The 26,516-nt window shown below is 39.5% G+C and overlaps 1 protein-coding gene across 1 annotated transcript in view; it reads left to right on the forward strand.

Annotated features, from left to right (window-relative positions):
• The window catches only part of SLC9A9 (solute carrier family 9 member A9), a gene marked incomplete at both ends in the record, with an annotated part of 603,254 nt that overhangs the window by 134,711 nt on the left and 442,027 nt on the right, over positions 1–26,516 (forward strand). The gene's annotated exons all lie outside the window — the stretch shown is intronic.

The following is a 26,516-nucleotide window of genomic DNA, read 5'->3' on the forward strand; positions in this document are numbered from 1 at the left end:
AGGTGGGTTTAAGGAGGAACCAAAGGGCAGGAAATAGGACTAGCACTTGCTCTTGGGTTGCATGGCCCCAAACACCTCTCTTTCAACGTGACTAAGCAATGAACACTTTCCCTGCAGTCTTGGTGCTACCATCTCTGGTTCTGGTTGTCAGAATAGTCATGTCTCTAGAAATGTGATTGTCTTTTTGCTGGACATGGTGGCACATTCCAGTAATTCCAATACTTTGGAGGGTGAGACAAGAAGATTGCAGGTTCCAGGCCAATCTCAGTGATTTAACAAGACTCTGTTTCAAAAGAAAAGAAAAAAAAAGGATGGAGTTGTAGCTCAGAGGAATAATGCCCATGGGCTTAATCTCCAGCAATAAAAACAAACAAACAAGCAAACAAACTGGATTGTCTTCTGTTTTCTGTCAGTGTTTGATAATGGCTCTTCCTATTAACAACTGAAAACACAAGTCCAGAAAAGGGACAGGGTGTGATGTAAGAGACCGTGGAGAAGGAATAAAGTCTGCAGGCAATAGAGAGGTCAGCGCCATAACTTTGATTTAGCAGTCATAAGACCACTGTGGCTACTCCAGATCATGCCTGGCACAAAACAGGCATCAGTAAATATTTGTTGAATAAATCAGTGTTTGCTAAATGACTTACTAACTCTGTTGACAGAGCCAAATAATCCAGTAGTAAGAGACTTCACAGTGGCAAGTAAAAGTAAAAGCCCAAGTGTAGATAGGTTACTGTCAAAAGCATTTTCTGCATCTGTGAAAAGAAAGTCTTTGTAACATAATGTTGTATTTTCTCAGCTGTTTTTTTTTCTTTACTATCCAAATTTAATGCCAAGATCTATTTTGTCATAGAAGGATGAGCCTTGCCAGCCATAAAATTTTGGCAGGATAGAGGCAGAAACCTTTTCCCCTGGTAGCAAACAGAATATGATTCACCAAAGAGTAATCTAGTAACAGCAAGATAAGCTAGTAGAAAGCTTTGAGAGTGGTCAGAGACATTCAGATCTTCATAGCCTGATTCAGAGTGGGTAAGGATAGGTCTAAATGCTTATAACTCAAACAGGACAGCAGCCCAGGACGTTGGAATTTTTCTTTTAAAAGGTAACAATGGTTTGCCCCAATGAAGCTCCAAAGTAGCTTTCCTGGAAAAAGCATTTTATAAAATTGTCTCCATTCACCATTCCTATTTGCAAATGCAGTCATGTACTTGAGCTATCTCGGTTAGAAACAAGCAATAAGGTTTTTGGATGTTGTCTCTTGGTCTCAAAATCCTCAGAGGAACATTTTTATTTGTAATCTCTATCAGTCAACAAATATTTATTGAATACCCGCTACGTGCCAGACAGTGTTAATTAAAGTTGGCTCTCCTTTGTCATGTTAAAATGCTAGGCTTTTATCATTGTTTGTGCTATAATTTAGAAAGGTGACTCCTTTCCTTATTTTTTTCTTTTAAATTACTCATGATTTTTCATTAGGGGTAGAGATCTCTTGTGTTCAAAATCTTCTGTGATTCAATTCACTCCTCCAGTGATGATTGAGAAGCTCATAGGAAGTCTAATCTTAGAGGCTCTGGCATGACTCCCTTGTGCTTTTGTACTGATGGATTCCTTAAGAATTATGGACAGATAGTGTAGCGAGATATAAAATGCCCCCAAAGAGCTCATGTATTAATGTTTGGAGCTGATGTGATTGAGTCATAAGGGTTGTAATCCCAACAGTCGATAAATCTACTGTAATGAACATACCTAGGTGGTGACCCAAGACAGTAGGGTGTGGCTGAAGGTGGGCCCCTGAGAGTACAGTCTTGGGAATTATATATAATTCCTCCTCCCTCTACTGACTTGCTTCTGGTCTCCATTTTGTGAAGAGTGCAACCCACGTGCTCTTCCTTTCTCTGCCTCCTGCCGCCGCCATGCCTGCCCTGAAATCCACAGTCCCCAGCCTCATGTGGACTGAGTCCAAAACCATAAAATAAACTTCTTTCCTCTAAGAAGTTACATGGTCAGTCTTTAAGATTATAGCTGCAAGAATGCTGATGGATATAGATAACTACTATCTTGATTACCAAGATAGTAATCTATTTCCAGTCGATCATATCTTCCCGAAATATAATTTCTGTCCTCTGCCATTTTAGAAAGGAGAAGGATCTCTCCTTCTTTACCTATGAAGACATTATTTAACTAACTGGGTCGATACTTTTAAAAACTCTAGCTACAAAATGTACACTCTCCTCTAGTTGCCTCTTTTTCTCAAGATAAGCTGCCATAAATTTTCATGGATTATTCATAGTATCTCTTCCACTGGAAAGATGGGTCACAGACCATGTTTTGAATATTCAACACAAGCAAGAATCTAATGGTGTGTTATGAGAAAAAATTAACAAGATGTGATAATGATCCTTATTATTGTACCTCTAAAAATGAAATTTATCAAGCTCTAACTTGGCATACAATCAAAGCACCTGTTTGAAGTGTGCAAGTTAGATGAATTTTAGCAAAGGTAGAATTCATTTAACACCATCTCAGTCAATATAGAGAGCACTTCCATCACCCCCAAAGTTTCTGTGGTTCCCCAGTGTTGTTCGTCTCTCTATCAGCAGCCTTTGAGCAGAACTGTGTTTCTAACTTTATGCCCATTTGTGGACTAGATTACAGGAAAAGACATATCTTCTACCTTTGAAGTCTTAAGTAAATAATGGGAGATGGAAAAATAAACACACACAAAAAAATCAACATCACAGATAGTGCTAAACTTAAGTCCAAAGGGCGTGTCCCGAGCAGCACTGGGTGAAAGGAGGCTAGACTAAACAGCCCCGATTCTTAGTTACGCTCTGTTCCTCGAAACAAGCTGCTGAAATTGTGTCTACAGGCCCTTCTGGCATGGCCTCTTTTCTGTTACATGTAAGGATTGTAATAGTCCTCTGGTCCCTGGGAGTACCATTTGTGCAGAGTCTGTAATTACCCTGTGGTTGGTAAAAATGTCTGATTTCACTCACTCGATACATTATCATACGAGTTAAGTTTTTTAATGTTTAGCCTATTAGACTCTTCTCATCAGAAGCAATCATTGGAGTGTTACTTCAGTCTATTTACATAATTTGCAATAATTTGAAGGCTCTACCTTTTGGTTCAGTTTGGAGAAATATGTTAATTGATGTTTTCCAGCTAGGAAATAGTTACGAGAGGTCCTCACCTCAGTGGTCCTCACCTTCTACCTTTACCCTAAGGAAGCTTTCTACAAAGTTAAATTTTCAGAACATGATATCTCTCTCAAGCAGGGTAAGAGATTGGCAGAAAAGACTGGGGTGAAGAGGTCTCTACCACAGGGTTCAATTCTAACAAGGGTAAAATTTCCCTTCTCTAGAAAACAAATGAATAATTGGTCTGTCATCTAAGTGTTGTCCAGCACCTCTGTCTCTCAGGAGTCTTTCATTTTTCTCCAATAGGCGGGGCTTTTCAAACTTGAACAACTGGAGATCTTGTTAAAATGTAGATTCCAATGAGTATCATGGGACAGGGCCTGCAATTTTGTATTTCTAACACGCCCCCAGGTGAGGCAGACGTCCCTGGACCAAGCACATCTGAAGAGGTGCTTGCAGTGGTGAGATGTTAGAAGGCTCAGTAGAACCGGGTAATGGTCCACCGGCCACTCTCTTTCAGGTTCTTTATGTTATAAAAGGTGCATAGTTTAGAAATGTCATTTTGCTCAGGGAATATGCCTGCATGAGTAAAGCCTGTACTGAACTCAACACACAGTGCTCTGACATTGCTGGAAACGTCATTGGAAAATACACATTTTGGGGTGGACCTGGAGAGCATTATGTGACCTGAGGTTAGCCCATCACAGAAAGCGAATGGTCATATATTTTCTCTCGTATGTGGAAGCTGGGGAGTAACAGGGAGACCAGAGGAACTTCAGGCAGTGGAGCAGAAACGCCAGTGGAGCCAGGGAGGTGGTCTAGGGGAAGGACAGGAAGAATTAATGAAGGAAGCACTTTCATTGACCTATGTACATATGTGAGAATCCAATGCCAATCTCAATATTATATACAGGGAGGGGGGAAGTGGAAAGGGAGCCAGGGAAAGCCCGCCAAATGCCGTGTGCGTGTATGTCCCTATCACTCTGAACTGCATTATGATATGAAACTATAATGCACTAAGAAGAGTATTTTTAAAAAGAAAAATACACATTTTCGACAGAGCATTCAACTCACTAGGCCAGCCTTTTTTTTTTTTTTTTTTTTTTGCTAGCAAATGTACCATCCTTTGGATTAACATAAAAAACCTGAAAAATCATCCCTGTCCCCAAGCCCCAGGGACCTGTAGATCAGGTGCAGAGTCCATCTGTCACCACCCTGGCCTCTGCACGGACTCAGACTGGAGACAGTGGCAGGCTCCGTCTCTCCATCCAGGGCACCAGGTTTAGAGTGCAGCATGTAACACTGAAGGCATCTGAGCGAGGACTTGTGCTCACATCGCTTTTCGACGGTGTACTTTTTTTTTTTTTTGCCTTTGTTTTTCCTGCTTATTGGTTTGTTGACTTCTAAAAAGCAATCTTTGTTCCATCCATCACATTCCCAGAGAGACATATTATTTTTATCACCTAAGGAAGGCAGATGCTGAAACTCAGGGCAGATTTATGTGCTGTTGGCTTTATTTATCTGTAGGGGGACCCAAACTAAATCAGCCTGTTGGGTTGACTGGAGAGGAAAAAAGTGGAGAGTGAACATCATGATGTCGTCAGGAGACAGAGAAGGGAATTACAACTTAAAAGTTGCACAGATTGGGAAAGGGATCATTGAGTGATGTGTGTGTGTGTATGCCTCTACCCTCTTGTACTCCATTAAGATGTATGATACAATGCAACAATAAAAAAAAATTTAAAAAGCGATAATAAAATCTTTTGTATGAAAAAAGAGTTGCACAGAAAGAAAAGGTGGTGTTAGCATTAGCTGGAGCTGATGCTGTAGGACGAGGATTCCAAGGGAACTCATCTTTAAAGGAAATAGGAGACAGACGAGTCACTGGTGCCCTGAGTCCTGTTCTTTCCCAGAAAATATTAAATTAGCAATTATCCAAAATAATTGAGCCTTAGGAATGGAGAATAGGTAAATAAACTGAAATTGGTCTTGGAAAATGTAGCACAGAGACCAATTAGTGGCCGCTGAACACAAAATTGGCTAAAAAAAAAAAAGGAAATTTGGGAGGGAGGGGGGAAGGATGTAATGTAATGTCAGCGGACAGAAGGAAGGAGAAACAATGAGAGAAAAAGTTAAGGTCAAAGGACTTTTGCCTGAGTGGTTTGGGAGAGAAGCCTTAGGTCATTCTGGACTCTTCAGTTTCCATGGCCTTTGGGGAAGTGGTCAGACTCTAAGGTGCCCGTCTTTATTAATGAATGACAGTGACTTAGTTGACTCTGCTAAGAGAACTTCTGGACAGGGAAGGAAGACAGGAGGGTGTTATCAGGCCTTAGAATTGCAGTTTAACACCCTTCTCCCACCTGTCCATTTCTTGCACACACTCTCTTGTCTCTCCGGTTCTATGCAGCTCACACTGCTACCCTTCATTCACTTTGGAAAAGTTATTTTGGTTTCAAAATGAAAAATTAAAAAAAAAACTTGGCATGTAGCTCAAAGATAGAATACCCTGCCCGTGAGTCCAATCTCTAGTACCACAAACGGGGGATGATGGGCTTTAACAGGTATTTAAAAGGTGGTTAAGACAGCGCAAAATCTCTGATAATCCGGACTTTGTTCTTTTAAGTAAGATGAGGCTTAAGAAAATACTTCAGAACTGAACTATACATGAGCTATAGCTTAAATATTAATGAAATATTGTCCTACCTGTATCTACAAAGCCCAAGATCTTCATCCACCCATCCCTTTGTGGTGCTAAACTGAACCCAGAAAAGACCTGTAAAGAGGTTGCATTTCAGGACTCTGCCTTTCTCTTGTTGAAGACTGCAGGTGTTCCTTAGGGACAGGTGTGTGTGTGTGTGTGTGTGTGTGTGTGTGTGTGTGTGTGTGTAAGTGGAAGCAACAGAAGTTGGAAAGGGGATGAGATGTTGGCTCTTTGCAATTATAAAGGGTGTATCAGGACACCTGCAGGCCTCGGAGACATTTCGAGGAGATTTATGTTGGCAGAAGAGCCTCGTTCCCTGACACCTCCCTATGTCTGGGTTGAATAAAAAATAAATAAAACTGCACCTGATCATTTGTTCTTTTCCAGCAAGTCAGGCTGGAGGCGTTGGCAGTCAACTGCAGCCTCCTCAGGAGGCCCGGACTCACTGTGCTGCTCTTGACTTTGAGGGCCAGGAAACAGAAGCCCTGGGCCTGAGCAGAAATCTGTTTTGCTTTTTCAAATTTTTTTGTCATGTCTGTAGCTATATGAAACTCTTATTATGTCGGTCTCACAATTCCAGGAAGGAGCCTGTATGACTAGCTATCTATCTAAACATGTGCACATATTCATTTCTTATATAATATCTCTTTATAGATTGTATATTGTATTGTCTAATGGAATATATAATGTAGTATATATAATATCCATATTCTTCTATGTTTAACTATGTTTATACCATTATTTACATACTTACATATTAGATATTATAAGATTCTTTACAATTATCAGGTTTAAAACTTTTACCTGCCTTTAATTTAAAAATTCTGAGATGGATATGGTGGTGCATGCCTGTAATCCTAGTACTTGGGAGGCTGAGACAGGACCATCACTGGTTTGAGGCCAGCCTCAGCAACTTGGTGAATCCCTCAGCAATTTAGCAAGTACCTGTTTCAAAAAATAAGTAAATAAAACAGGGTTGAGTATATAGCTTGGAAGTAGAATAACCTTGGATTCATCCCTAGTACCAAAAAAAGAAAGAAAGAAAAATTACAAGCTATAGAAATTATAGATAAGTATGAGGGGGAAAAGAAACATCTATTTCATAGTAAGAGCAATTTTCCAGGGGAAAGCCTCTGATTCTCTGGCTGAAAGTTGGCCTCTTTACAAGGACCTGCAAAAGGTATTACCATGTTCATTTGGCCACGTGGACTGATGATTAAAGAATGAAGGGACTTGCTCTAATTTGGATCTGAAAGGTCCCCCAGAGGCCCATATGCCAAAGGCTTGGTTCCTAGCATGGTATTATTGGGAGGTGATGGGACCTTGAGCGGGACCTAGCGGGAGTTTGTTAAGCTGTTAGAGCGGGCCCTTGATGGTAAACTTAGGACCCTGACCTCCTCACCAACTTTTGGTCCCTGGCCACAGAGTGAGTGATTTTGGTCTGCCAGAATGCTACAGCCATGCTGTGTTGCCTCACCACAGACCCCAAAGCAATAGGGGAACTGACCACGGACTATAACCTGTAATACTGTGAGTCTAAATGAACCCTCTCTCTTTATAAGCTGCATTAGCCTGGGAATTTGTAACAGTAACACGAAGCTGACTAACACCAACTATTCCAGCTTTCAGGACAAGAGGGCCTGCACAGGACCAGAAATGGAAATAGTTCAATATTGCTACCAGAGTCCTGTTTCTTTTCAATTTATCATCATAAGTGTTCTGAACATGTAATTGTTCAGCACATGCTACACCTCGCACGGAGCCAGATAGTGAAGATATGAAAAAGAGCAACATGTGGGGCCTTCCCCAGGGCACCCACAACCTACTAAAGACAAGTTAACAGAGGCTGCAAAGCAACATGGTCAGCTGCATCTATCACTGAGGGATAGACAGGGAAGAGAGGAGTGCCAGCTTCTAAAACAGAGAGTAGAGCGAAGGGTTGGCCGATTGAGATGGCTTTCCAGACATATTGGCTTCCAAACTGAGACTTGAAGAATGTGCAGGATATTTCAGGTAGACATTGAAGGGTGGGGAATGTTGAGACCAGTGGTGTTTATGAGAAGGCACTGCAGATACCAAGCTATAGAGGCATAAAGAAACTAGTGGTATGATTTTATCAGCCTTGCATGTCATTCGACAAGGAATATCATGCCCATATTTGCACATATTTTGTTTTCAAGTAAAATTAAGGCTTCTGGTATTTTTCCAATACTGCCATCTCCTATATCATTGTTAAGAAGCTCACCATCTCCCCGTTAGGAAAAACAAGCAGACACTCAAATTAAATGGTGACTAGATTAATCAGAGAAAAGGAAATTAAAAGCTGAAGATTCACAGCTCTATCTTTTAAACTAATCTGTCAACGTTAATAAATAATATGTCAGGGTTGCATGACTTTATAATTTTATTAAGAACACAAGAAACAAAAATTTTTCCCAAGTGCAAACAGGATTTAAATTATCATTTTATTTTACCACCAAGCATCATGCCTGTGCATGTGGTGCCATGGGTTCCTGCAGCCCATTTTGTGACCTTGGGAAGGAGGTAACTTGAGGAGTTACTACTCCTGCCCCAAAAAGCTAGTGGACTAGCCGGGAGTAGTGGCACACACTTGTAATCCCAGCAGTTGGGAGGCTGAGACAGGAGGATCACACAGGTTCGAAGCCAACCTCCGCTACTTAGTGAGGCTTTCAGCAACTTAGTGAGACCCTGTTTCCAAATAAAATATAAAATAGGTCTAGGAATATAGCCCGAGGTAGAAAGCCCCTGGGTTCCACCCCCAGTAACACCAATAAATAAATAAATAAATAAATTAACAAACTAGTGGACTAAAAGATGGGCAGTCATCCAACTGCCTTCAAATGTCTGTTTGCACAAGGAAAGTCTGATCCCTTCATCTGCCCTAAGACACAAGGGCTCACACTGAGAGCCTCTTGGTTAAATGTGTATTGTGCCCTATAAAGATGCAAATGCAAATTAAGAGAACAAGAAATTAATGTTCCTTGTATCTATTTAAGAAGTCAACAAACCACTTATTGAGATACCTACTGTGTAGTAAGCGTAACAGCCCTCCAGGTTAGTATTGTTACCCTCAGAGTGCAGAGGAGACTGACGTTGTAACCTTAAACCAAGCTATCATAGATTAAACAGCTACTAAACAGTAGCGCATAGAGTTGACCCGACTTTCCAAACACGAAACAAATGCTCTTTTCCTCATATCCAGTTGTTACCTGGAAACCCAGAAGGTAGGGCCATAAAGGAATGGAATTTCCCTTATTTAATAAAAGGACAAAGGAAAGGGCGATTTTCAATTCATGAAAACAGCTGCACAGGTTGATGCCGGGGCGGGGGGAAGCCTGCAGGGGGCGCTGTGCAGAGCTCACGGGGCAACAGCATAACCTGTGGCTCTAGTGGGAAGGTGTTGGCATCTGGGCTTTTCACTTTCTGAGGCTTTCCTCTCCAGGTGAGAGGTGCTGGGACAGCCGGTCCATGGCTGGACCTCATCCAGTCTCGCTGGCACATGACTGCCGGTGCCTTTAACTCACATCATTCAATTTCATAACAAAGGCTGAAATGTTCTCTCTGTGAGGACTCTGTTGGTGTCATAGATACTGTATCAACAAAAGCATGAAAGAATTATGCAAGGAAAACATTTTCCCCTGGGTTTCTTCTCAAAATCGTATGTGTGGGGGAGAGAAATATGTAAGAGGAATAGAAAAATGTAAGTAAACACTGCAAATCAAACCAGTAGGCGAGCTCGCACATCCAAACATTGCGAGAAGGAAAAAGGGGTTATTTCAGCTACGGGTTGTTCTCTCTGAATGTTGCTTTTTTAGTTAATGTTTTCAAATCGGAGGCTCCCAAACTTGCCAGTTCCTAAGAAATGTCTTAGATAAGATGCTCTATCTCATCTTCCTTTTCTTTACTTTGCTTTCTTCTTTTCCTTCCTGTTTAATTCTCCATGACCTACTTGATTCCCATCTTTTGTGGTTCGAGATTGTTTTTGTGTGTGTGGTGCGGGGGGATGGAACCCAGGGGCATTCCACCTCCAAGCTCCACCCCCAGCCCTATTTTTTATTCTTTATTTTGAAACAGGGTCTCACTGCGTCGCAAAGGGCTCACTGAGTAGCTGCGGCTGTCCGTGAGCCTCCATCCTCCTGTCTCAGCCTCCCTGATGCTGGGATTACATGCGTGCGCCACCACACCCAGCCTGTGGCTTAAGCATCTTTAATCACCATCTGGATCCATTTTCCTGTGGTCATTGCCAATGTTTAAGTTTTTACCACTGAAGAGCATCACATGTACATTTTGAAGCATGGACCTGCTCACCCTGATGCTGTTGGTACAACTGTTCATTTATCCCCCTTATCTCCAAATGGACATGGCCACCCTGAAACAGAGAAGATGTTCTTTGTGATGTTTTCTTTCCTCAATCCCAATGATGCAGCTCTCACAGGAGTTGCATGTTGGTTCAAACCGTTATATCCATATTCACAGACACACATGCAGAAGGGACCAGGCTAGTGATGTGAAGATTGATGCAAGAAGGCTTCAGGCTGTGGTGAATCCACAAAGTACCCCCATTTCAAAGAGGCAGCCGCAACTCGGCTCTCATGGAAGAAATCACGGCCCAACACTACTGTATCTTTTTTTATTTTCCAGGAGAAGATCATTATCCGAGTTTGTACATGTAGCTATCTTATTGCTAGCCACTAATTTTTTAAAAAAATTTTAAACTTGACTACCACTCAACAGCCCAATTGTAACTTCTTTGTTGGGTGAGAAATTAAAGAAAGAAGCTATATTCTATAGCGCCGTTCAATGCAAAAATGTTCAGAGGTTTTAAAATAATCAAATTATGAGTGATCTAACCTCATCAGTGGATAAATCCATTCTTTTTTTTTTTTTTTTTTTGAGGTACTGGGGATTGTACCTCCAAGCTACACCCCCAGCCCTATTTTTATAGTCCATTTGTTTGTTTGTTTGTTTATGGTTGGGGTTCCTGGAAACCCTTCTACCTCTGGGCTATACTCCCAGACCTATTTTATAATTTTTATTTGGAAATAGGGTCTCTTAAGCCAGGGAGGCTGGCTTCGAACCTGCGCGATCCTCCTGTCTCCGCCTCCCCAGAACAGGGATTACAAGGGTGCGCCACCACGCCCAGCTAAGTCCTTTTGATTTTTGAAACAGAGTCTCACTGGGTTGAAAAGGCCCTCACTAAGTAGCTGAAGCTGTCCATGAACCGTGATCCTCTGGTCTCTGCCTCTCAAATGTTGGAATTACAAGTGTGGGCCACCAAACCCAGCTGGATAAATCCATTTGATGGATTAATAATTTAAATGGAAATGTCAAATGGTAACTATGGACTGGCATGGCATGGCTAGAGGAAGTAAGCCACTGGGGATGTGACCTTAAGGACTATATCTATCCCTGATCCCTTTCTCTCCTCTTCTTCTTCTTTTTCTTCTTCTTCTTCTTCTTCTTCTTCTTCTTCTTCTTCTTCTTCTTCTTCTTCTTCTTCTTCTTCTTCTTCTTCTTCTTCTTCTCTTTCTCTCTCTCCCTCCCTGCCTCTCCCTGCCTCCCTCTCTCTCTCTCTTTCTCTCTTTGCTTCCCAGTTGATATGAGCTGAGCAGTTTCCTCCACCATACCTTGGAGCCAGCCCACCATGGACTGAATCCTCTGAATTCATCAGCCTTTTAAGTTGCTTTTGTAAGGTATTTTGGTCACAGATACAAAAAGCTGATCAACACAGCATGGAAGTCCTTGGCTCATAATGGTCCTTGGCATCCAGGTCTCTCTCATTCTTGTCTTGGTCTTTCTCTAATTCTTAACATACCTTTAAGTTGGCAAATAGATCCTGAGCACCTACGTGTAAAAAAGATCCAGGGATCTGAGGAGGTGCAAGACAGGTAGTCTTGTAGAGACTGACATAGACAATTAATTACACACTTAATTATGTAATCCTTTGGTAAGTCCTAGAAGAAGTATTAGCATTATACAAGTTTTTAGGAAGAAGATCAGGCCAGGTGTATTGGCGCATGCTTGTAATTCCAGCATTTGGGAGGCTGTCAGGGCCTTGCAAATGGCCTCAGCTACTTAGGCCATTTGCAACTCAGTAAGACTCTGTTTCAAAATTAAAAAAAAAATAGGACTGGGGTGTAGCTCAGAGGTAGAATGCTGGTGGGTTCCATTTCCAGTACTGCAATAAATAAATAAATAAATAAATAAATAAATATCTGACTATTTGCAGGTGGGTCCAGAATTGTTTCCTTAAAAAACTAATGCGTGCATAGTATTAAAAGATATGGCAAAGTAAGAAGGAAGAAAATTGCAATGGGTACTTCAGTTTTCCAGGACTTGTAACAGAGAGATATCGTTACTATCTATGGGGAAAGGGATGCAGTGGTTACTAAAACTAGAAAAAAGATTGGGTGGATAGGACCATCTAAATGTGAAACAGTGACTTTGAAGGACAAAATAACCCCATATACACCTGAAAAGGTGAACTGAGAGAATATGAGATACCCTGACTATACTCATCTTTCTCACTCTGTTATCTCATCAGTACCCCTTCACCATTGTTGATCAATACTAACCAAAACGCAGAGAATAAGATTGTCCACCAATGGAGCCCATACAGGCCAAGCTCTTGGGAAACAAATAAGGTGGAAAGTGTGGGAAGTGGATCTGAGAGGGCATAATCACTGTAAGTATTTTGATATATAATCCAAAAGCAATAGTAAGTCACCAGAATTTTTAGCATTAGAGATACATGTGTTTTAAAGTGACCATTCCCTCTACACATTGGTAGGAAGAGAACAGATACAGGGAGACCATTTCAGCATCTATAGAAATATCTGGAGAAGATAAAGTATTAGAACAGTCCAGAGCATGAATGAATCTGAAGTAAAATCAAGAACTAAATTGGCAGTTTAAGAGTGGATTGCGTATGGTGAGGAGGTAGGGATGTATCCAAAATGACTTTCAGTTCTCTGGATTGTAATTGACTTCTTCACTAAGAAAAGAGACATTGGAGCAAAATCAGGGTTCTGAATATGATCCTGGATTCAGACTTAGAGCTGGGATGTTTGAGGTGCCCGGAGGTCCTCCTCAGAACCAAAATAAGAGTCAAGATGTTAATTTTATTAGAGAGGCTGTTAAACATCCTGTTCAGGGTCATCTGGGAAAGCAAAATGTGTTGTTCCCGAGTTTTGGGGAATTAGAGTCTTATGAATGCCACCTCCAGTCCCTGGGGGAGACTGATATATTCAGCACAGATGAGGATAATTTCATCGGCTGTCATTCTAATCCCAAAGTGAGCATTTGTGAAGAAGCTACTGTCGTGTTAGGAAAAAAAAAATTTCTGTTAGCAAATTCAGTATTCTGTGCCTGATTCGGGCTCCTATCAGACTTGTTTTTGTTTTTGCTTTGGTAAGTGACTAGATGCTAGGAAATATTGTCAATTGCAAAATTTCCTATCTTCCTCTCTGTCTTTGCTTTTATTTTCCCCTCTTTGGCTTTTTATAAAACCATAACATTTCAGAGTTTTAAATAACCTTGGAAGCCATTTAGTTTCATCCCTAAACTTCTTCCCGTGAGTACACTTACGTCTTCTCTAGTTGAATGAACCAGCTTCTGTTTTACTGAATACTTAAGAGGCACTTAAATTCCCTCAGGAAAGGAAGCACACTACTTTCCCTCCTTGTCCATTTCCTCTGTATTCTCTGAATGGTTTCAATAAACTAATCTGACTCTTTGGAATATCCACCCCTTACTTTTCTGTCTTGATTTTCTGGAGCAGCACAGATTAAATCCTTTTTCTAGCTTCTGAATGACTACTTATTTTCTAGTTATAAACACTGGGGGCTTTGTTCTTTCTTGACCTTCTCTCAGACAGCAAATTCACCCCCACAACTCTTGCCTACCCAACATGGTTATCACCCCTCAGATTCAAAAGGCATCTTCCAGATGAGGTGTTCTGAATAAGAAGCTATGTTAGCTGAGCTGTGACCAATACGCATACAGTGGGATTATCATGTCCTAAGTCTGTCCAATACCCTATTGATTGGTGTTTCTTTCTCACCAGCCAATTCCTTCTTTTGCCATAAATCTGTTTCTCTTATCATCTTCTCCTTTCATTTCCATGGTCTTGGGGATTTTGTGATGTTATGTGTGTGACTGAATCGTCTAAGCTATTCATGACTTCCTAACAATCTTGCTTTTACTGTCTCTTGCTTTGGGCACTTGACCACTTTCTTCATGAGGACTTGCTATTGGAAGTGGGAGTATTGGAAAGCATGGTCACTTTGATATATTTGTGCAACAAATCTACCTGCTATCTCAAGGTTTGATATGAAGAAGCAATCATTTTAAGGGAATTATCTCTTCCTGATAATGTCTTGCGACTCCCTATAGTGAAATCATATGAGCACATATGTCTCCAGGTTGAAAGAATTCTCTTGACAACAGCCAAACTGGAGTTTTCCCCAACTCATTGGTTCTTTGCAGGAGAGGGTTAGTGCTAAGTGGTCTTTTGTGTTTTCCAGCAAAAGTAATAGCAGAGAGAACTAAAGAACCTCTTGAGGATTCTTTAGTGGATTCTATGCACTGGTTCTTAGTTAACAACACACAAAGGAAGATTATTGTGATGACCATTTTATTGACAGGAAATGTAGGAAAAGTAATGGGTAACTCACCTCTGGCCAAAGAGCAAGATTCTAGTGACAAGAACACTTTTTTTTTTTTTAGCAGTCATTGATTTCTCTGCTACCCCAGTAGATTGTCCATTATTTTTATGCAGTTACATGTCCAATACCTGATCAGAGTGTTAGACATATTTTTAGCACCCAGTTAAAAATGCATTGTATGGCATAATAAGGAAACTTGATTCTTTCCTCTTAAACCTTCTATAAAGGAAAAGCACCAATTCTTTCTTACACTTTATTCTTGAAGATCAAATCAAGCTTGAAAATAGCAAGTGCTTTGTTTCTCAAAAGAATGGAGTTATTAAGAAATTGAATCATCAACTATTGTCTCATTTATTCTTGGCCTTCATCTATAGATGGTTCATTTCATCAGGTTCTGAATCAATTCTCTCTCCCTCTCTCTAATCTCTCTCTCTCTCTCTCTCTCTCTCTCTCTCTCTCTCTCTCTCTCTCTCTCTCTCACACACACACACACACACACACATTTTATGTGGTTTTTTTTTTCTTTTTGAGTACTGGGGATTGAACCCTGGACTTCACACATGCTAGGCAAGTGCTGTACCACTGAGCCACATCCCTAACTTGTAAAGTCAATCTTTATGTCAAGTTGGTGAAAGTTAATTGTCATGGAATAGAGGGATTAAATGAAGAACACATTTTACTGATTGCCTGGCATTGTGTAGGGCTGGTTACTGGGTAATTATTGGGAATGTTCTATAGTTCAGTTAGTAATGGCCCCGTGTAGATCTACCTCTAGTCTGGTTAATTAAAGTCATGTCAGGAACATTTAAGAATAGTGAGTTTTAGCAAACCAAATGATCTTCTTTAACAGATACTTGTATTTCTAGGGTAGTAGGGAGCAGGAGTGGTGATCTCAAAGCTCAGTATATATAAGGCAATAATTACTTTATAGGAGTAAATATTTTATTGTGCTCTTGTTCTCTAAAGTATTTGGTAGTTTCTTCTATATTTGATTAGTGGGTAAACTCTGTTATTGGAAAGGAAGCCTACGAGAAGAATCCTCTGCTCTGAAAGTGAATTGAAATATTATGAAACAAGATCACTTTGAAATCTCAGAGGAATTTCAAGTAACTAGTTGTATTACATGCATCACAAGCAAGACAGATCATTTGAAGTTCTCCATTCTAGATTTAAAAGGGTTCATAAATATATTGGCATGGCTGAAAATGAAGAATCGGGGCAAGGAATTGATGTTTGATTTTTCTCATTCACAAGACATATTGTTCATTCTATCTTGTCACTAATAAAGGCAATATATTTTAAGGCTATCGACTAAACAGTAAATCCTGTAATATCTTAATTTGAACTAAATATTTTTAAAACATCTACATTATTTATGATCTTGCTACTTGCTGGAAAATTGATCTGATTGGGGAAAATCCAGAGAGCTGCATTTTCTGGTTATTTACATTCAATCGCAACCAACATTTGGTTTCAAGGTTTCAAATGATACAGCTGGAGAACAGAAAGATGCTTCAGGGAATATGAAGAAGGATGGAAGTTTTTCTGTGAGTGATACATTAGGGAAATTACACTGAAATCACGGACTTTATTCCCTTTGCTGATATCTCAGGCAGAAGGGAGTGTTCCCATCACCGGTTCAGGTGAATTCTAAAACCAGAATTCCAGCTCCTGGTTCTGCTACCAACCAGGTCCAATGTGACTTTGACGAAGTCATTAGCCTGGTTAGGTCTTCTCGATTTCTATATGGTTTAGAAAAAGGGATTGGGGACTGAATAATCCCTAAGTTGTTTCTTTTTTTTCCTTTCAATTTAGCAACTGATTCCAATCAGTGTTTCGCTTCCACACTTGTGGAGAAATGGCAGCACCCAGGCTGTAGGTGTAGAGAAACCCTTGAGTGCCTTGAGGAAGTGACTTCATCTATGAAAGGAGAATAACAAACCTTGGTTTTATTACTTCTAGGGAATAAAAGTGCTACGAGCCATACAGGATAGTGGGATCCTCTCTTTCTGCCTTCACCTGCATAGATTTCATACATTGAGATACTTTTGACAAGCTTTCTTACTTGTTATTTATCAAAGATGATATATACACCTGCATGCATACATATATGTTTATACACACATATGACATACATACTTATACATGTGTATATAGATGCATACATACATACATACATATGTATTTATGTACTATAAATCATAACTTTTGAGTTGATATAATTCAGCACAAAGCAAAGAAAATTACTCTGTTTTTTTTCATAAGCACATATTCCTTTAACAAATATAAACATTTTGCTAGGATTTAAAAAAAATAAACTGAAAATCTCAAAGATCCCATTTATCGCTTTTTAAAAGCTCAGTAGGATTTTGCAGTAACCAGCATCAGATATGATAAAAAAAACAAACCAAAGGTCCATCTATTTCCCTGTCAGGGGAGGGTGGGTCTCTGCACCTGGGATCCACATCTCTGTGGAGTTGCGGATCAAAGGGATGACAGAGGTGTTTACATTTTACATTGAAGTACATTGAAATGGGTGACCTATTATCTGACTCTCCTCCGCTCTTTCTTTTTTTTTTAAATGAGGAATTCCAAAGTGGAGTCAAAGTAACCTCACCTTGAATCCTAGCATTGTCCAGTAATAATGCCCTTCCATCATTTTCTATCATCCACCGTCAGATGGGAACCAAGTCCCCAAGCAGTAGGTATCTAGTGCTTATGTTCATGTACACCTGTTTTTATCACATCATAGGCAAGCTCCATCTGTGACTTCAAAGTGCTGCCTTTATGGTTTCCACCAAGGCCCTCACAAACCTAAGGTATTTTTTGTAGCAAAATGCATCCTTGTTTATGTAAAGAGTGGCCCCAGACCAGCAGCAACATCACCTGGGGGCCTTTCAGACATGCAGAATCTCAGGCCCTCCTCCATAACCACTGCTTCCCATTGTCCTGGGTATCAGAGTATAGGAAGTGATGATTTGGGACACTTGTTGGAACCCTGGCTACAGTTAAGAAATACTGATACCTGGGCTCCACCTACAGAGATTCAGCCACCCTTCATCTGGAGTATAACTGGGACATCATCATTTTCAAAGCCCCCTATTCAATTCTGTTATGCAATAAAATGTGTGAACAAATTAATTAAACTATATTGTAATCCTTGTTGGGAAAAAATCCATTGAACTGAATTACCCAACTTTTGCTGTCTACACCCTAAGCATCACTCCTCCTTTGGGCTGCTATGTTACCTCTACCTGTAGTGGTGCCCCTGATCCACCTCCTCTTCCCACAAATCATGTGTGATACCATCTGCCCTTCAGAAAAGACTCAGCTCCAACCCTGCCATTTTGAGGTACAGGGTGCCCTTAGTGGCTACCCCACAATGCCCCGTTATTTCTCTGAGATCTCTCTTCAGCGGACTCAGGAAGGTCAGAGTGCAGCCGAGTGGGTTGGTGCTGGCTGCGGGCTGTGGAGGTGATCCCTTTTCACACTTGAACGAGCCCTCATGCTCCCACAGAGGAGATAGACGCACAATCAGGATGCCTGGTCAGGTTCGCTCTGCGGCGTAGTTCATCTCTGAGTAGATCTCTGCCTCCTTCCGCATTTCAATACTGCAATTTATGCCCACTCCATATTCATGCTGGGGATTTATGTCCTATTTCCTCCAAGAATCTTGAAGCACTTCACAGAAGGGAGGCTCGATCCCCTGCAGGCAATCGTGTAGGTTGCTGGTGCTGCCGGAGCTGGCATAAAGATGAAGGATGGGTGGAGGACCGGGGAGGGGGGGGAGGCCATGGGAAGTGATGGTTTGGCATGCAACCAGCTGGCAGATGCAGGAGAAACAGGCTCAACTTTTCTCCAAGTACCAGAGAGCCCAGGACCCCACTCAGAACCAAACTGTTTATTTCATCACAACTCCCTGTCTGTAGTCTTAAAAAAAATCTTTAAAAAAATCCCTGTCTGTAGTTCTTAAAAAAATCACCAGTGGCCACTTATAGGCTCGCAGGAAGCCAGATGTAGAATCTGACTTGAAGGGAGATGATGGAAGGCTCAGTGCTCACCTAACTCTCCTATAGGCAAGCCCAGGGCTAAGCAGGATGTTTTCTGGGCTACTTCCAAACCTCGAAGAGCTGCTTTCATTTTGTTCTCATTTCAAGGACATTCTATCAGTAATGAAGTAGGCTTATTAGACCTAGGAAAAAAAGGCCAGGATTGGTTTTCTACTTTGTACTAAATGGTAAAAAAAAAGGTGGAGAAATAGGTATCCAAATCATGTTTCTATCACTTGTTGAGTTTCCTTGTTTATAAAATGAGAATCATGATGGCTATTCAATTGGGGTGTGTATGTGTGCGTGCATGTACATGTGTGTTTGTATGTGGGTATCTCAAGATTGAAACATATATAAAATGGCTGAGCATGATGATACATGTCTGTAATCCCAGTACTTGGGAGGCTGAGACAGGAGGATCACGGGTTTGCAGCCAGCCTCAGCAACTTAGCAAGGCCCTCAGCAATTTAGTGAGATTCTGTATCAAAATATAAAGTAAAATTAAAAAACAAAAATTGGGGCTGTACCTCCAAGGTAGAATGCCCTTGGATTCAGTCCCTAACACCATGTATCTAATACTCCAGTCTCATTCCAATCCCCTTCCCCTTTTTGGAGAAAAACTCGGCTCTCCTCATAGCCAGACTTCTCAGTGGATAGATTTGTTGTACATCTCAATTTCCACACAGTTCCTCACCATATAACACATTCCAATCATACTTTAGCACTCACACTTTAGGTGACCCTTAATAAAATGCTTGGCAACATTCAACCTTTCCCATTATGCCCTTCTTGAAGCATGTTCTTTCCTTGACGTCCTGTGATAACTGTTAGACTTTCACTCATGAGTCTGTTGACTGAATCCTGGTGTCTTCTGCTAGCTCATCTTCTCTTACCTTCTCTTCAAGTGGCAGAGTTCCCCGGTCTCCATTCTGGGCTCTCTTCTACTATTTCTCCTTTTTGGGCTTTTATCTATAAGGCCGCAGTAACACATGACACAGGGTTTGCTCCCAAACCTGATTCCGTAAGCAAACCCTTCATTGATATCCATGTGCGCATACCCAACAGTCTGTCTCACCACCTTCTGTACTCCTCTCTCTAGTAGCACTTTGCCATCTGAATAAAATCATAAATTATCAATGACCTCAGGAGTATCACATTGTTCCAACAAAATGTAAGATGCTTAAAAGTAGGAATTATGTCTACCTGTAATTATTTGTGGGTTGAAGAAGTTAATGTGGAAAATGATGAATATGTGTGACTGGATAAATTTTGCTAGAAGACCTTCCCAATCCACCTAGCCCAGTACTTAGGATTTATGAAGCCTTGCTCATGCCCTGGAAAAAAAAAGTATAAGTTTGAAACTATTCATATAGTATGAAAAAGTTACTTTTCCAAAGGATAAATATTTGGATATAGAATTAAGAAATCTAAGTGCATATTATAATTTTCATATCAATTCCAGTGCCTTAGATCCTGGGTTCTACCACCAGAGTAAATTGCAAATAGTGACCTGTTCATAGGCTTTCCCAGGCATAAATATGGCTCTTCTGAGAGTTAACAGGACCAGACCACACACTTTTGTCTCCAAATTGACAATTTCCTTGCTTTTCTATAATAATTTAAAACTCTGATTTTTCTGGCAATATTGTCATAACCTGGTCACAGCTATTTTTTAATACAAAAGGGAAGAGGAGGAAGAGAAAGAAATATAAAAATACTGAGACTAAAATGACATATTTTTAAATCCAACTGAACTTTCTGGAACTTTTTGTTTTGAAACATTTTTGCAAAACATGCCTTCAGGTATGGAGCTTAAATAGTGTGAACCAAGCTCATGTACTGTAAAATCAGTTACATGCATCATAAACACTTAGTTAAGTGAGTGTGTCAAGCACTGTGTTGAGCATTTCCCCAAATCTTCTTTTACTGGAAGCCTTCTATTGGAGTTAGTTCTATGACTGTGAGGCTCTACTCTTCGGGGACAGGTATTGTGGTTTAGATGTAGACTGTCCCCCAAAGCTCTTGTGTTGGCAATACATCAAGGTTCAGAGTTGGGATGTGACTGGACGAGGTGGGTCACTGGTGGGTTCATGGCCTTAAGGACTATATCTGTCCCTGGCCATTCTCTTTTTCTCCCTCTCCTCTCCCTCTCCTCTCTTCTCTCCCTCTCCCTCTCCCTCTCCCTCTCCCTCTCCCTCTCCCTCTCCCTCTCCCTCTCTCTCTCTCTCTTTCTCTTTCTCTTTCTCTTTCTTTATTCCCAGTCATCACAAGCTAAGAATGACTTTCCCCTGCCATGCTGAACAATGACACTGTTTTGGAGCCAGCGCACCGTGGACTGACCCTCTTAAACCTCTAAAAGTATAAACCCAAATAAACCTTTCCTCCTCTAAGTTGTTCTTGACAAGTATTTTGGTTGCCATGATGGAAAGGTCAACTAAAGTAGCTGGTCATGGATTTCTATCTTTGTATCCTTTATAGCACCAACACTTTGCTTCTCAAAGAATAGCACTAAGTGGATATTGCATTTAGTATAATAGCACTCAGTTGAAATCAGTGTTTATCTACAATTTTGCTTTTATATAGTGCAGTTTCTGTGGCTTCCCACCCTTTTTCCCAAGCTTTCACTAATGCCAGACTGACTTTGAAGGGCATCTTATTTAGATTTTACATCTTTGGGGCATAGCACGCACTAGACTTCACTCGATTCCTTTCCGTCATGGAACTACATCTATCTTGTATCCTGAGCCATCTCAACTGCTTTCTGTAAAATATCGATATAATACACTGCCTTGTGAGAATATGGTATCTGCTAATGGGGTCACTTTTTAGCCTCTCAGACGTGATTTTTATCATTAATAACAATAATAATGTAACAACAATGATAATGACTACCATTATAAAGAATGCCTGGCGTGTAATAGATTCATAGTAATTGATGGCTTATTATAGGTAGCAGTGATAATGATCATTGCTAGATAAGTAATAGTAACAATAACCAGAATGAGTTCATACTAGACTAGGGTTTTGTTTTAGTTTTGATTTGTGTGACACTTTGTTTTGTGTTTTGGTATCATCTCAAGGAAACAACTAGAAATAGAGTTGCTTTAGGTTTGGTACTTGATTATGGTAAATAAATCATTTACTTTTCTGAATTTCAAACTATATGTGTATTTATGTGCATGTGAGGGTGTCTACCCACACATAGGTTTATATGTTCTAATTGCAAAAGCATTATACAGTTGGTGGGTTATACTTAGGAATAAACCTAATCAAGAAGATGAAAGATTTCTACAGTGAAAATGATAGAACACTGAAAAATATTGTAGAAGATGGAAAGATCTTCCATTTCATTGATCAGGAGAATTAATATTGTTAAAATGTCCATACTACTGAAAGTAATCTACAGATTCAATACAATCACTACCAAAATATCAGTGGCATTATTCATATAATAAGTAGAAAAATATCCTAAAATTTATATGGAAACACAGATGACCTCTACTAGCTGAAGCAATCCTGAGCAAAAAGAACAATGTTGAAGGGATCACAATACCTGATTTGAAAATATACTACAGAGGCATAGTAACAAAAACAGAGGAATAGAGGAATAAAAACAGACTCGTATTCCAATTAAATAGAATAGGGGACCCAGAAATAAACCTGCACTTTGCATCTCCAGCCAAATTATTCTCAGCAATTGTGCCAAAAGCACATTGGAAAAAAGACAGCATCTTCAACACATGGTGCTAGGAAAATTGGATATCCACATGTACAAGATTGAAACTAGACCCCTCTCTCTCACCCTGTACAAAAATAAACTCAAAATGGATCAAGACCTTAAATTAAGACCCAAAGCTTTGAAATAACGAGAAAAAATATAGGGGAAACACTTCAAGATTTTGGCACTGGTAGCTATTTTCTAAGTAGACCTCAGCAAGCCCAGGAAACAGAAGCAGGAATTGACAAATGGAATTACAGAACATTAAATAGCTTCTGCATAACAAAGGAAACAATCAACAGAATGAAGAGACAGCCTACAGAATGGGAGAATATCATTGCCTGTTGCTCATCTGTGAGATAATTAATATCCAGAACACATGAAAAACAGGTAATATAATAAATACTGGGGAAATTATCTGAATGGATACTTCTCAAGAGAAATACAAATGGCCAGTAAATATAGGGAAAATGCTCAATTTTCTAGACATCATGGTCATGCAAATCAAAGCTACTTTGATATCTACTCTCACCTCAGTCAGAAGGGTAATATCAAAACAATAGAAAGTGCTGGTGAGGACGTGGAGGAAAAAAATACATACACTGTCGGTGGGAATGTAGATTATAGCCACTATGGGAAACAGCATGGAGGTTTCTCAAAAAACTGAAGGTAAAACTACCACATGGTCCAGCTATACCACTTTGAGGTATTTATCCAAAGTAAGTGAAGTCAGCAAACAAAAGAGATACTTGCTTGCCCAGGTGTATCACAGCACAATCACGATAGCCAAGCTGTAGAATCAGCCTAGATGCCTGTCAACTGATGGATAAAGAAAATACAGCAAGCATCCACCATAGAGAATCACCCAGCCATAAGGAAGAATGAAATCATGTCATTTGCAGGAAAATGGATGGAACTAAAAGACATCATGTTAAGCGAAATATGCCAGACACAGAAAGACGAGTATTATATATTTTCTCTCACATATTAAAACTTTAAAAAAATGAACAGAAAGTAAAAGAGAAGAAGAACTATTGGGGAAGGGAGCAGGGGTGGAGAGACAGCAAGAGAGGTTGGACATGACCAAAGTACAATACACACACACATGGAAACGCCACCATGAAACCCATTAATTTGTACAATTAATCCATGTTAATAATTACAATATTTTAAAAAGTGGCTTTGGTATCCATTTGCCTCAGTGCTGACCACGTCTGTCACACATTAACTCTGTGACCGTGGGCCACTTACTTAACCTCTCTGACTCCTAATTTTCCGGTTTGTAAAGAGAGATAATTATAATACCTAACTCAGAGGATTAGGAGGATTAATTGACACAATGGATGTCTATTGTGTCCATAATAGCACTCGTTAATGGGCACTATTATGTGTTTTTATTATGGCTATTATTTTAAAAGAATTGAGAAAATGCGGCAAAGCAAAAAAGAAAAGGGTCACATTTAATTCCACTTATGTAACTGCTATTAGCATTAATAATGGATTGTATGCTCCCAGTTTTTCTGTTTAAATGAATGCCTTATTCAACTTTTATAAAATTTGAATTTATTATTTATTAAATTTAAATAATTTACTTTTCTGTTCCTCATAAATATTATTGTATATAGCTTTGATACTTGCATAAAAGTCCATCATATGGATGTTCTGCAGTTTTCTTTGAATTTTTTATTATAATAAATACTTGCAATCTAAGGTAATCTAAATATACCCCTTTTGGTGCATATTTGATAAACTTTTTGATATACATCCACAAGAAATCATTTAGTAAGTTATAGAATAGCTACCTAAAATCGTATTTTTAATATAAATTATCAAATTCACTTCTGTAAGTACTTTCATTTATAGCAATAGTATATGAAACTTTAGCTCCCTTATACTCCCGACAATCCTAGGTATCATGAACACATGTATTTTTATCTTATCCAATTTACTGGATTCTATACAATATGGAACACGTACATTCTAATTGAGCTTCAGATTCCTAACCTGTGAAATTAGCTAACAGATGTAGAATTCAGGAATACTGTACATGTTGTAAAGTTCACCTGAGACTTGTTGATAGCCAGCATTTGATGTGTAGTTCAAATGAGAAAAGATTGTGGTAAAGTTGGGCTGGTAACAAAAGTGACTGGATGGGGCAATGATGAGGAGCTTTTTTTTTTTTTTTTTGACAAGGTCCTGACTGTCCAGAACATCCCAGATTGATCATCCCTAAAGATCCTAATCCAGAGACTGGTGTGAAAAACAGATAGAATCTGGTTTTCTGTTATTGTTATTATTATCCATTCTGCTAAACTGCATTTTCCCAAGGACCTTTTATTGCTGTCATGGTTAACTAATAAATATTAAGCACTTAGCCGCAAGCTTGGAACTGAGGAGGGATTTGATAATATCTATTGAATAAAAAATAATCTGGGTGGAGCTACCCCATACCTGTCAAGACACTGGACACTTGGTAACCATCCTGTGGCCTCCCTGGTAAAGTGTAGAAGAGATGCCAAGAACGAAGCCTCTGGGCTTTGCCTCTCCACAGCTCCCATTATCCTGTCCTGTGAACACAGTTTGGCACAGCTATAAAAGAGCTGCAGCCTGGTTAAGATTCAGCTTCTTATTCTAGAATCCATACTCTGAAAAGCAATGTTGAGTCTCCATCTCTAACCCATCACAGATCAAGTTAATAGCTCAATTTAGATCATTGTATTATTCCCAAGTTTTTAAGGACATTTCATTGCCTTCACGTTGGACTATCTAGAACAATTCCCTCAAGGAGTGGTTGAGAGTATATTATATGAGATATTATATCATGTGAAATATAGACTTATTCTTCTAGGCAGTAGGATGTAGAGGTTAAAAGATGGGGCTCTGGGCCAAATCTTCTCAATTTGAATCTGGGCTTTAGTTTATCCTGTTACCTTCAGCACCTTACAAAATCACATTGTGTTTAGTTTTCTCTTTTCTCATGTACAAAATGCAAATAATAATACCTACATGTAGGATCAATGAAGTAAGGCATGTGAAGAAGTAGAAATTGGAAGTAAATATTACCTGATATTTTGATCATTATTAGCAACAATAATGACATCATTGAGAACTCATTATATGTCAGATATCAAATATTTATTGTTTTAGTTATTCCTTTAAAAACTGTGGGAGATTTTTGTCACCCTACATCATGAATAAAGATTTTGAAGCTTACAATTTTTATTAATAAAATCATATAGCTGGTATGTTCTAGGGCGTTTATTTATTATTTATTTATTTTGCGGGTCTGGGAATGGAACCCACGGGCATTCTACCTCTGAGCTACACACCCTGCCCTAATTTTTATTATTTTATTTTGAAACAGGGTCTCACTAAGTTACAGAGGACCTCACTAAGTAGCTGAAGCTGTCGTAGAACTGCGATCCTCCTGTATCAGCCTCCCAAATGCTGGGATTGCAAGTGTGTGCCACTATGCACAGCTTAGGGCATATATTTAAACACATGTGTTTCTGATACAGTCTCTGGGCATAGTTTTTGTAACAGAATTTGAAATATCTGTATTCTTATTGAAAGTATGATTTCTTATATTCCTCCCTTAGACTTTTTAGCCATACTCACAACCTCAAAGTATTTAAAAATCTACCTATTGGTTTGATGGCCTATAGTTTCTAAGGATTTACATAGCTTAGATTATTTTTCATTTGCTTTGTGTTACTAGGAAATGAAACCCAGAGCTTCATGCATGCTACCAAGTGGTCTATCACTGAACTATATCCTATGCCCTTTTAGTTTTGGGGTTTTTTTTTTAATTTTGAGACAGGGCCTTGCTAAATTTACCAGGCTTAAACTTGACATCCTCCTGCTACAGCTTCACATGAAACTGAGATTCAGGTCTGTCTAGGTACACAGCCAGAATATCCTTGGAATATACTATTATTCAGTTCACCAATCACTGTATTTTCTCTACTAGGGTTTAAGCTAAGCCAATTATTCAAATAAATAATTAAATACAATTTAAAAACTATAGGATATAAAGAACGACCCAAACATATGAATTGCATTCTTTGTTGTGAGACTACTAATTGTATAAAAACCCTCCAAAATCTTCATGAAAAGAACAGCTTCCCTTGCAAAGTCAAAACATGTAACCATTTCAGCATTCATTTTTATTTTTATTTTATTTATTTATTTATTTATGTATTTATTTTTGTGGGTCTGGGG

The sequence above is a fragment of the Muscardinus avellanarius genome (assembly GCF_963383645.1).
Source record: "Muscardinus avellanarius genome assembly, chromosome: 5".
Classification (NCBI taxonomy): Eukaryota; Metazoa; Chordata; class Mammalia; order Rodentia; family Gliridae; genus Muscardinus; species Muscardinus avellanarius.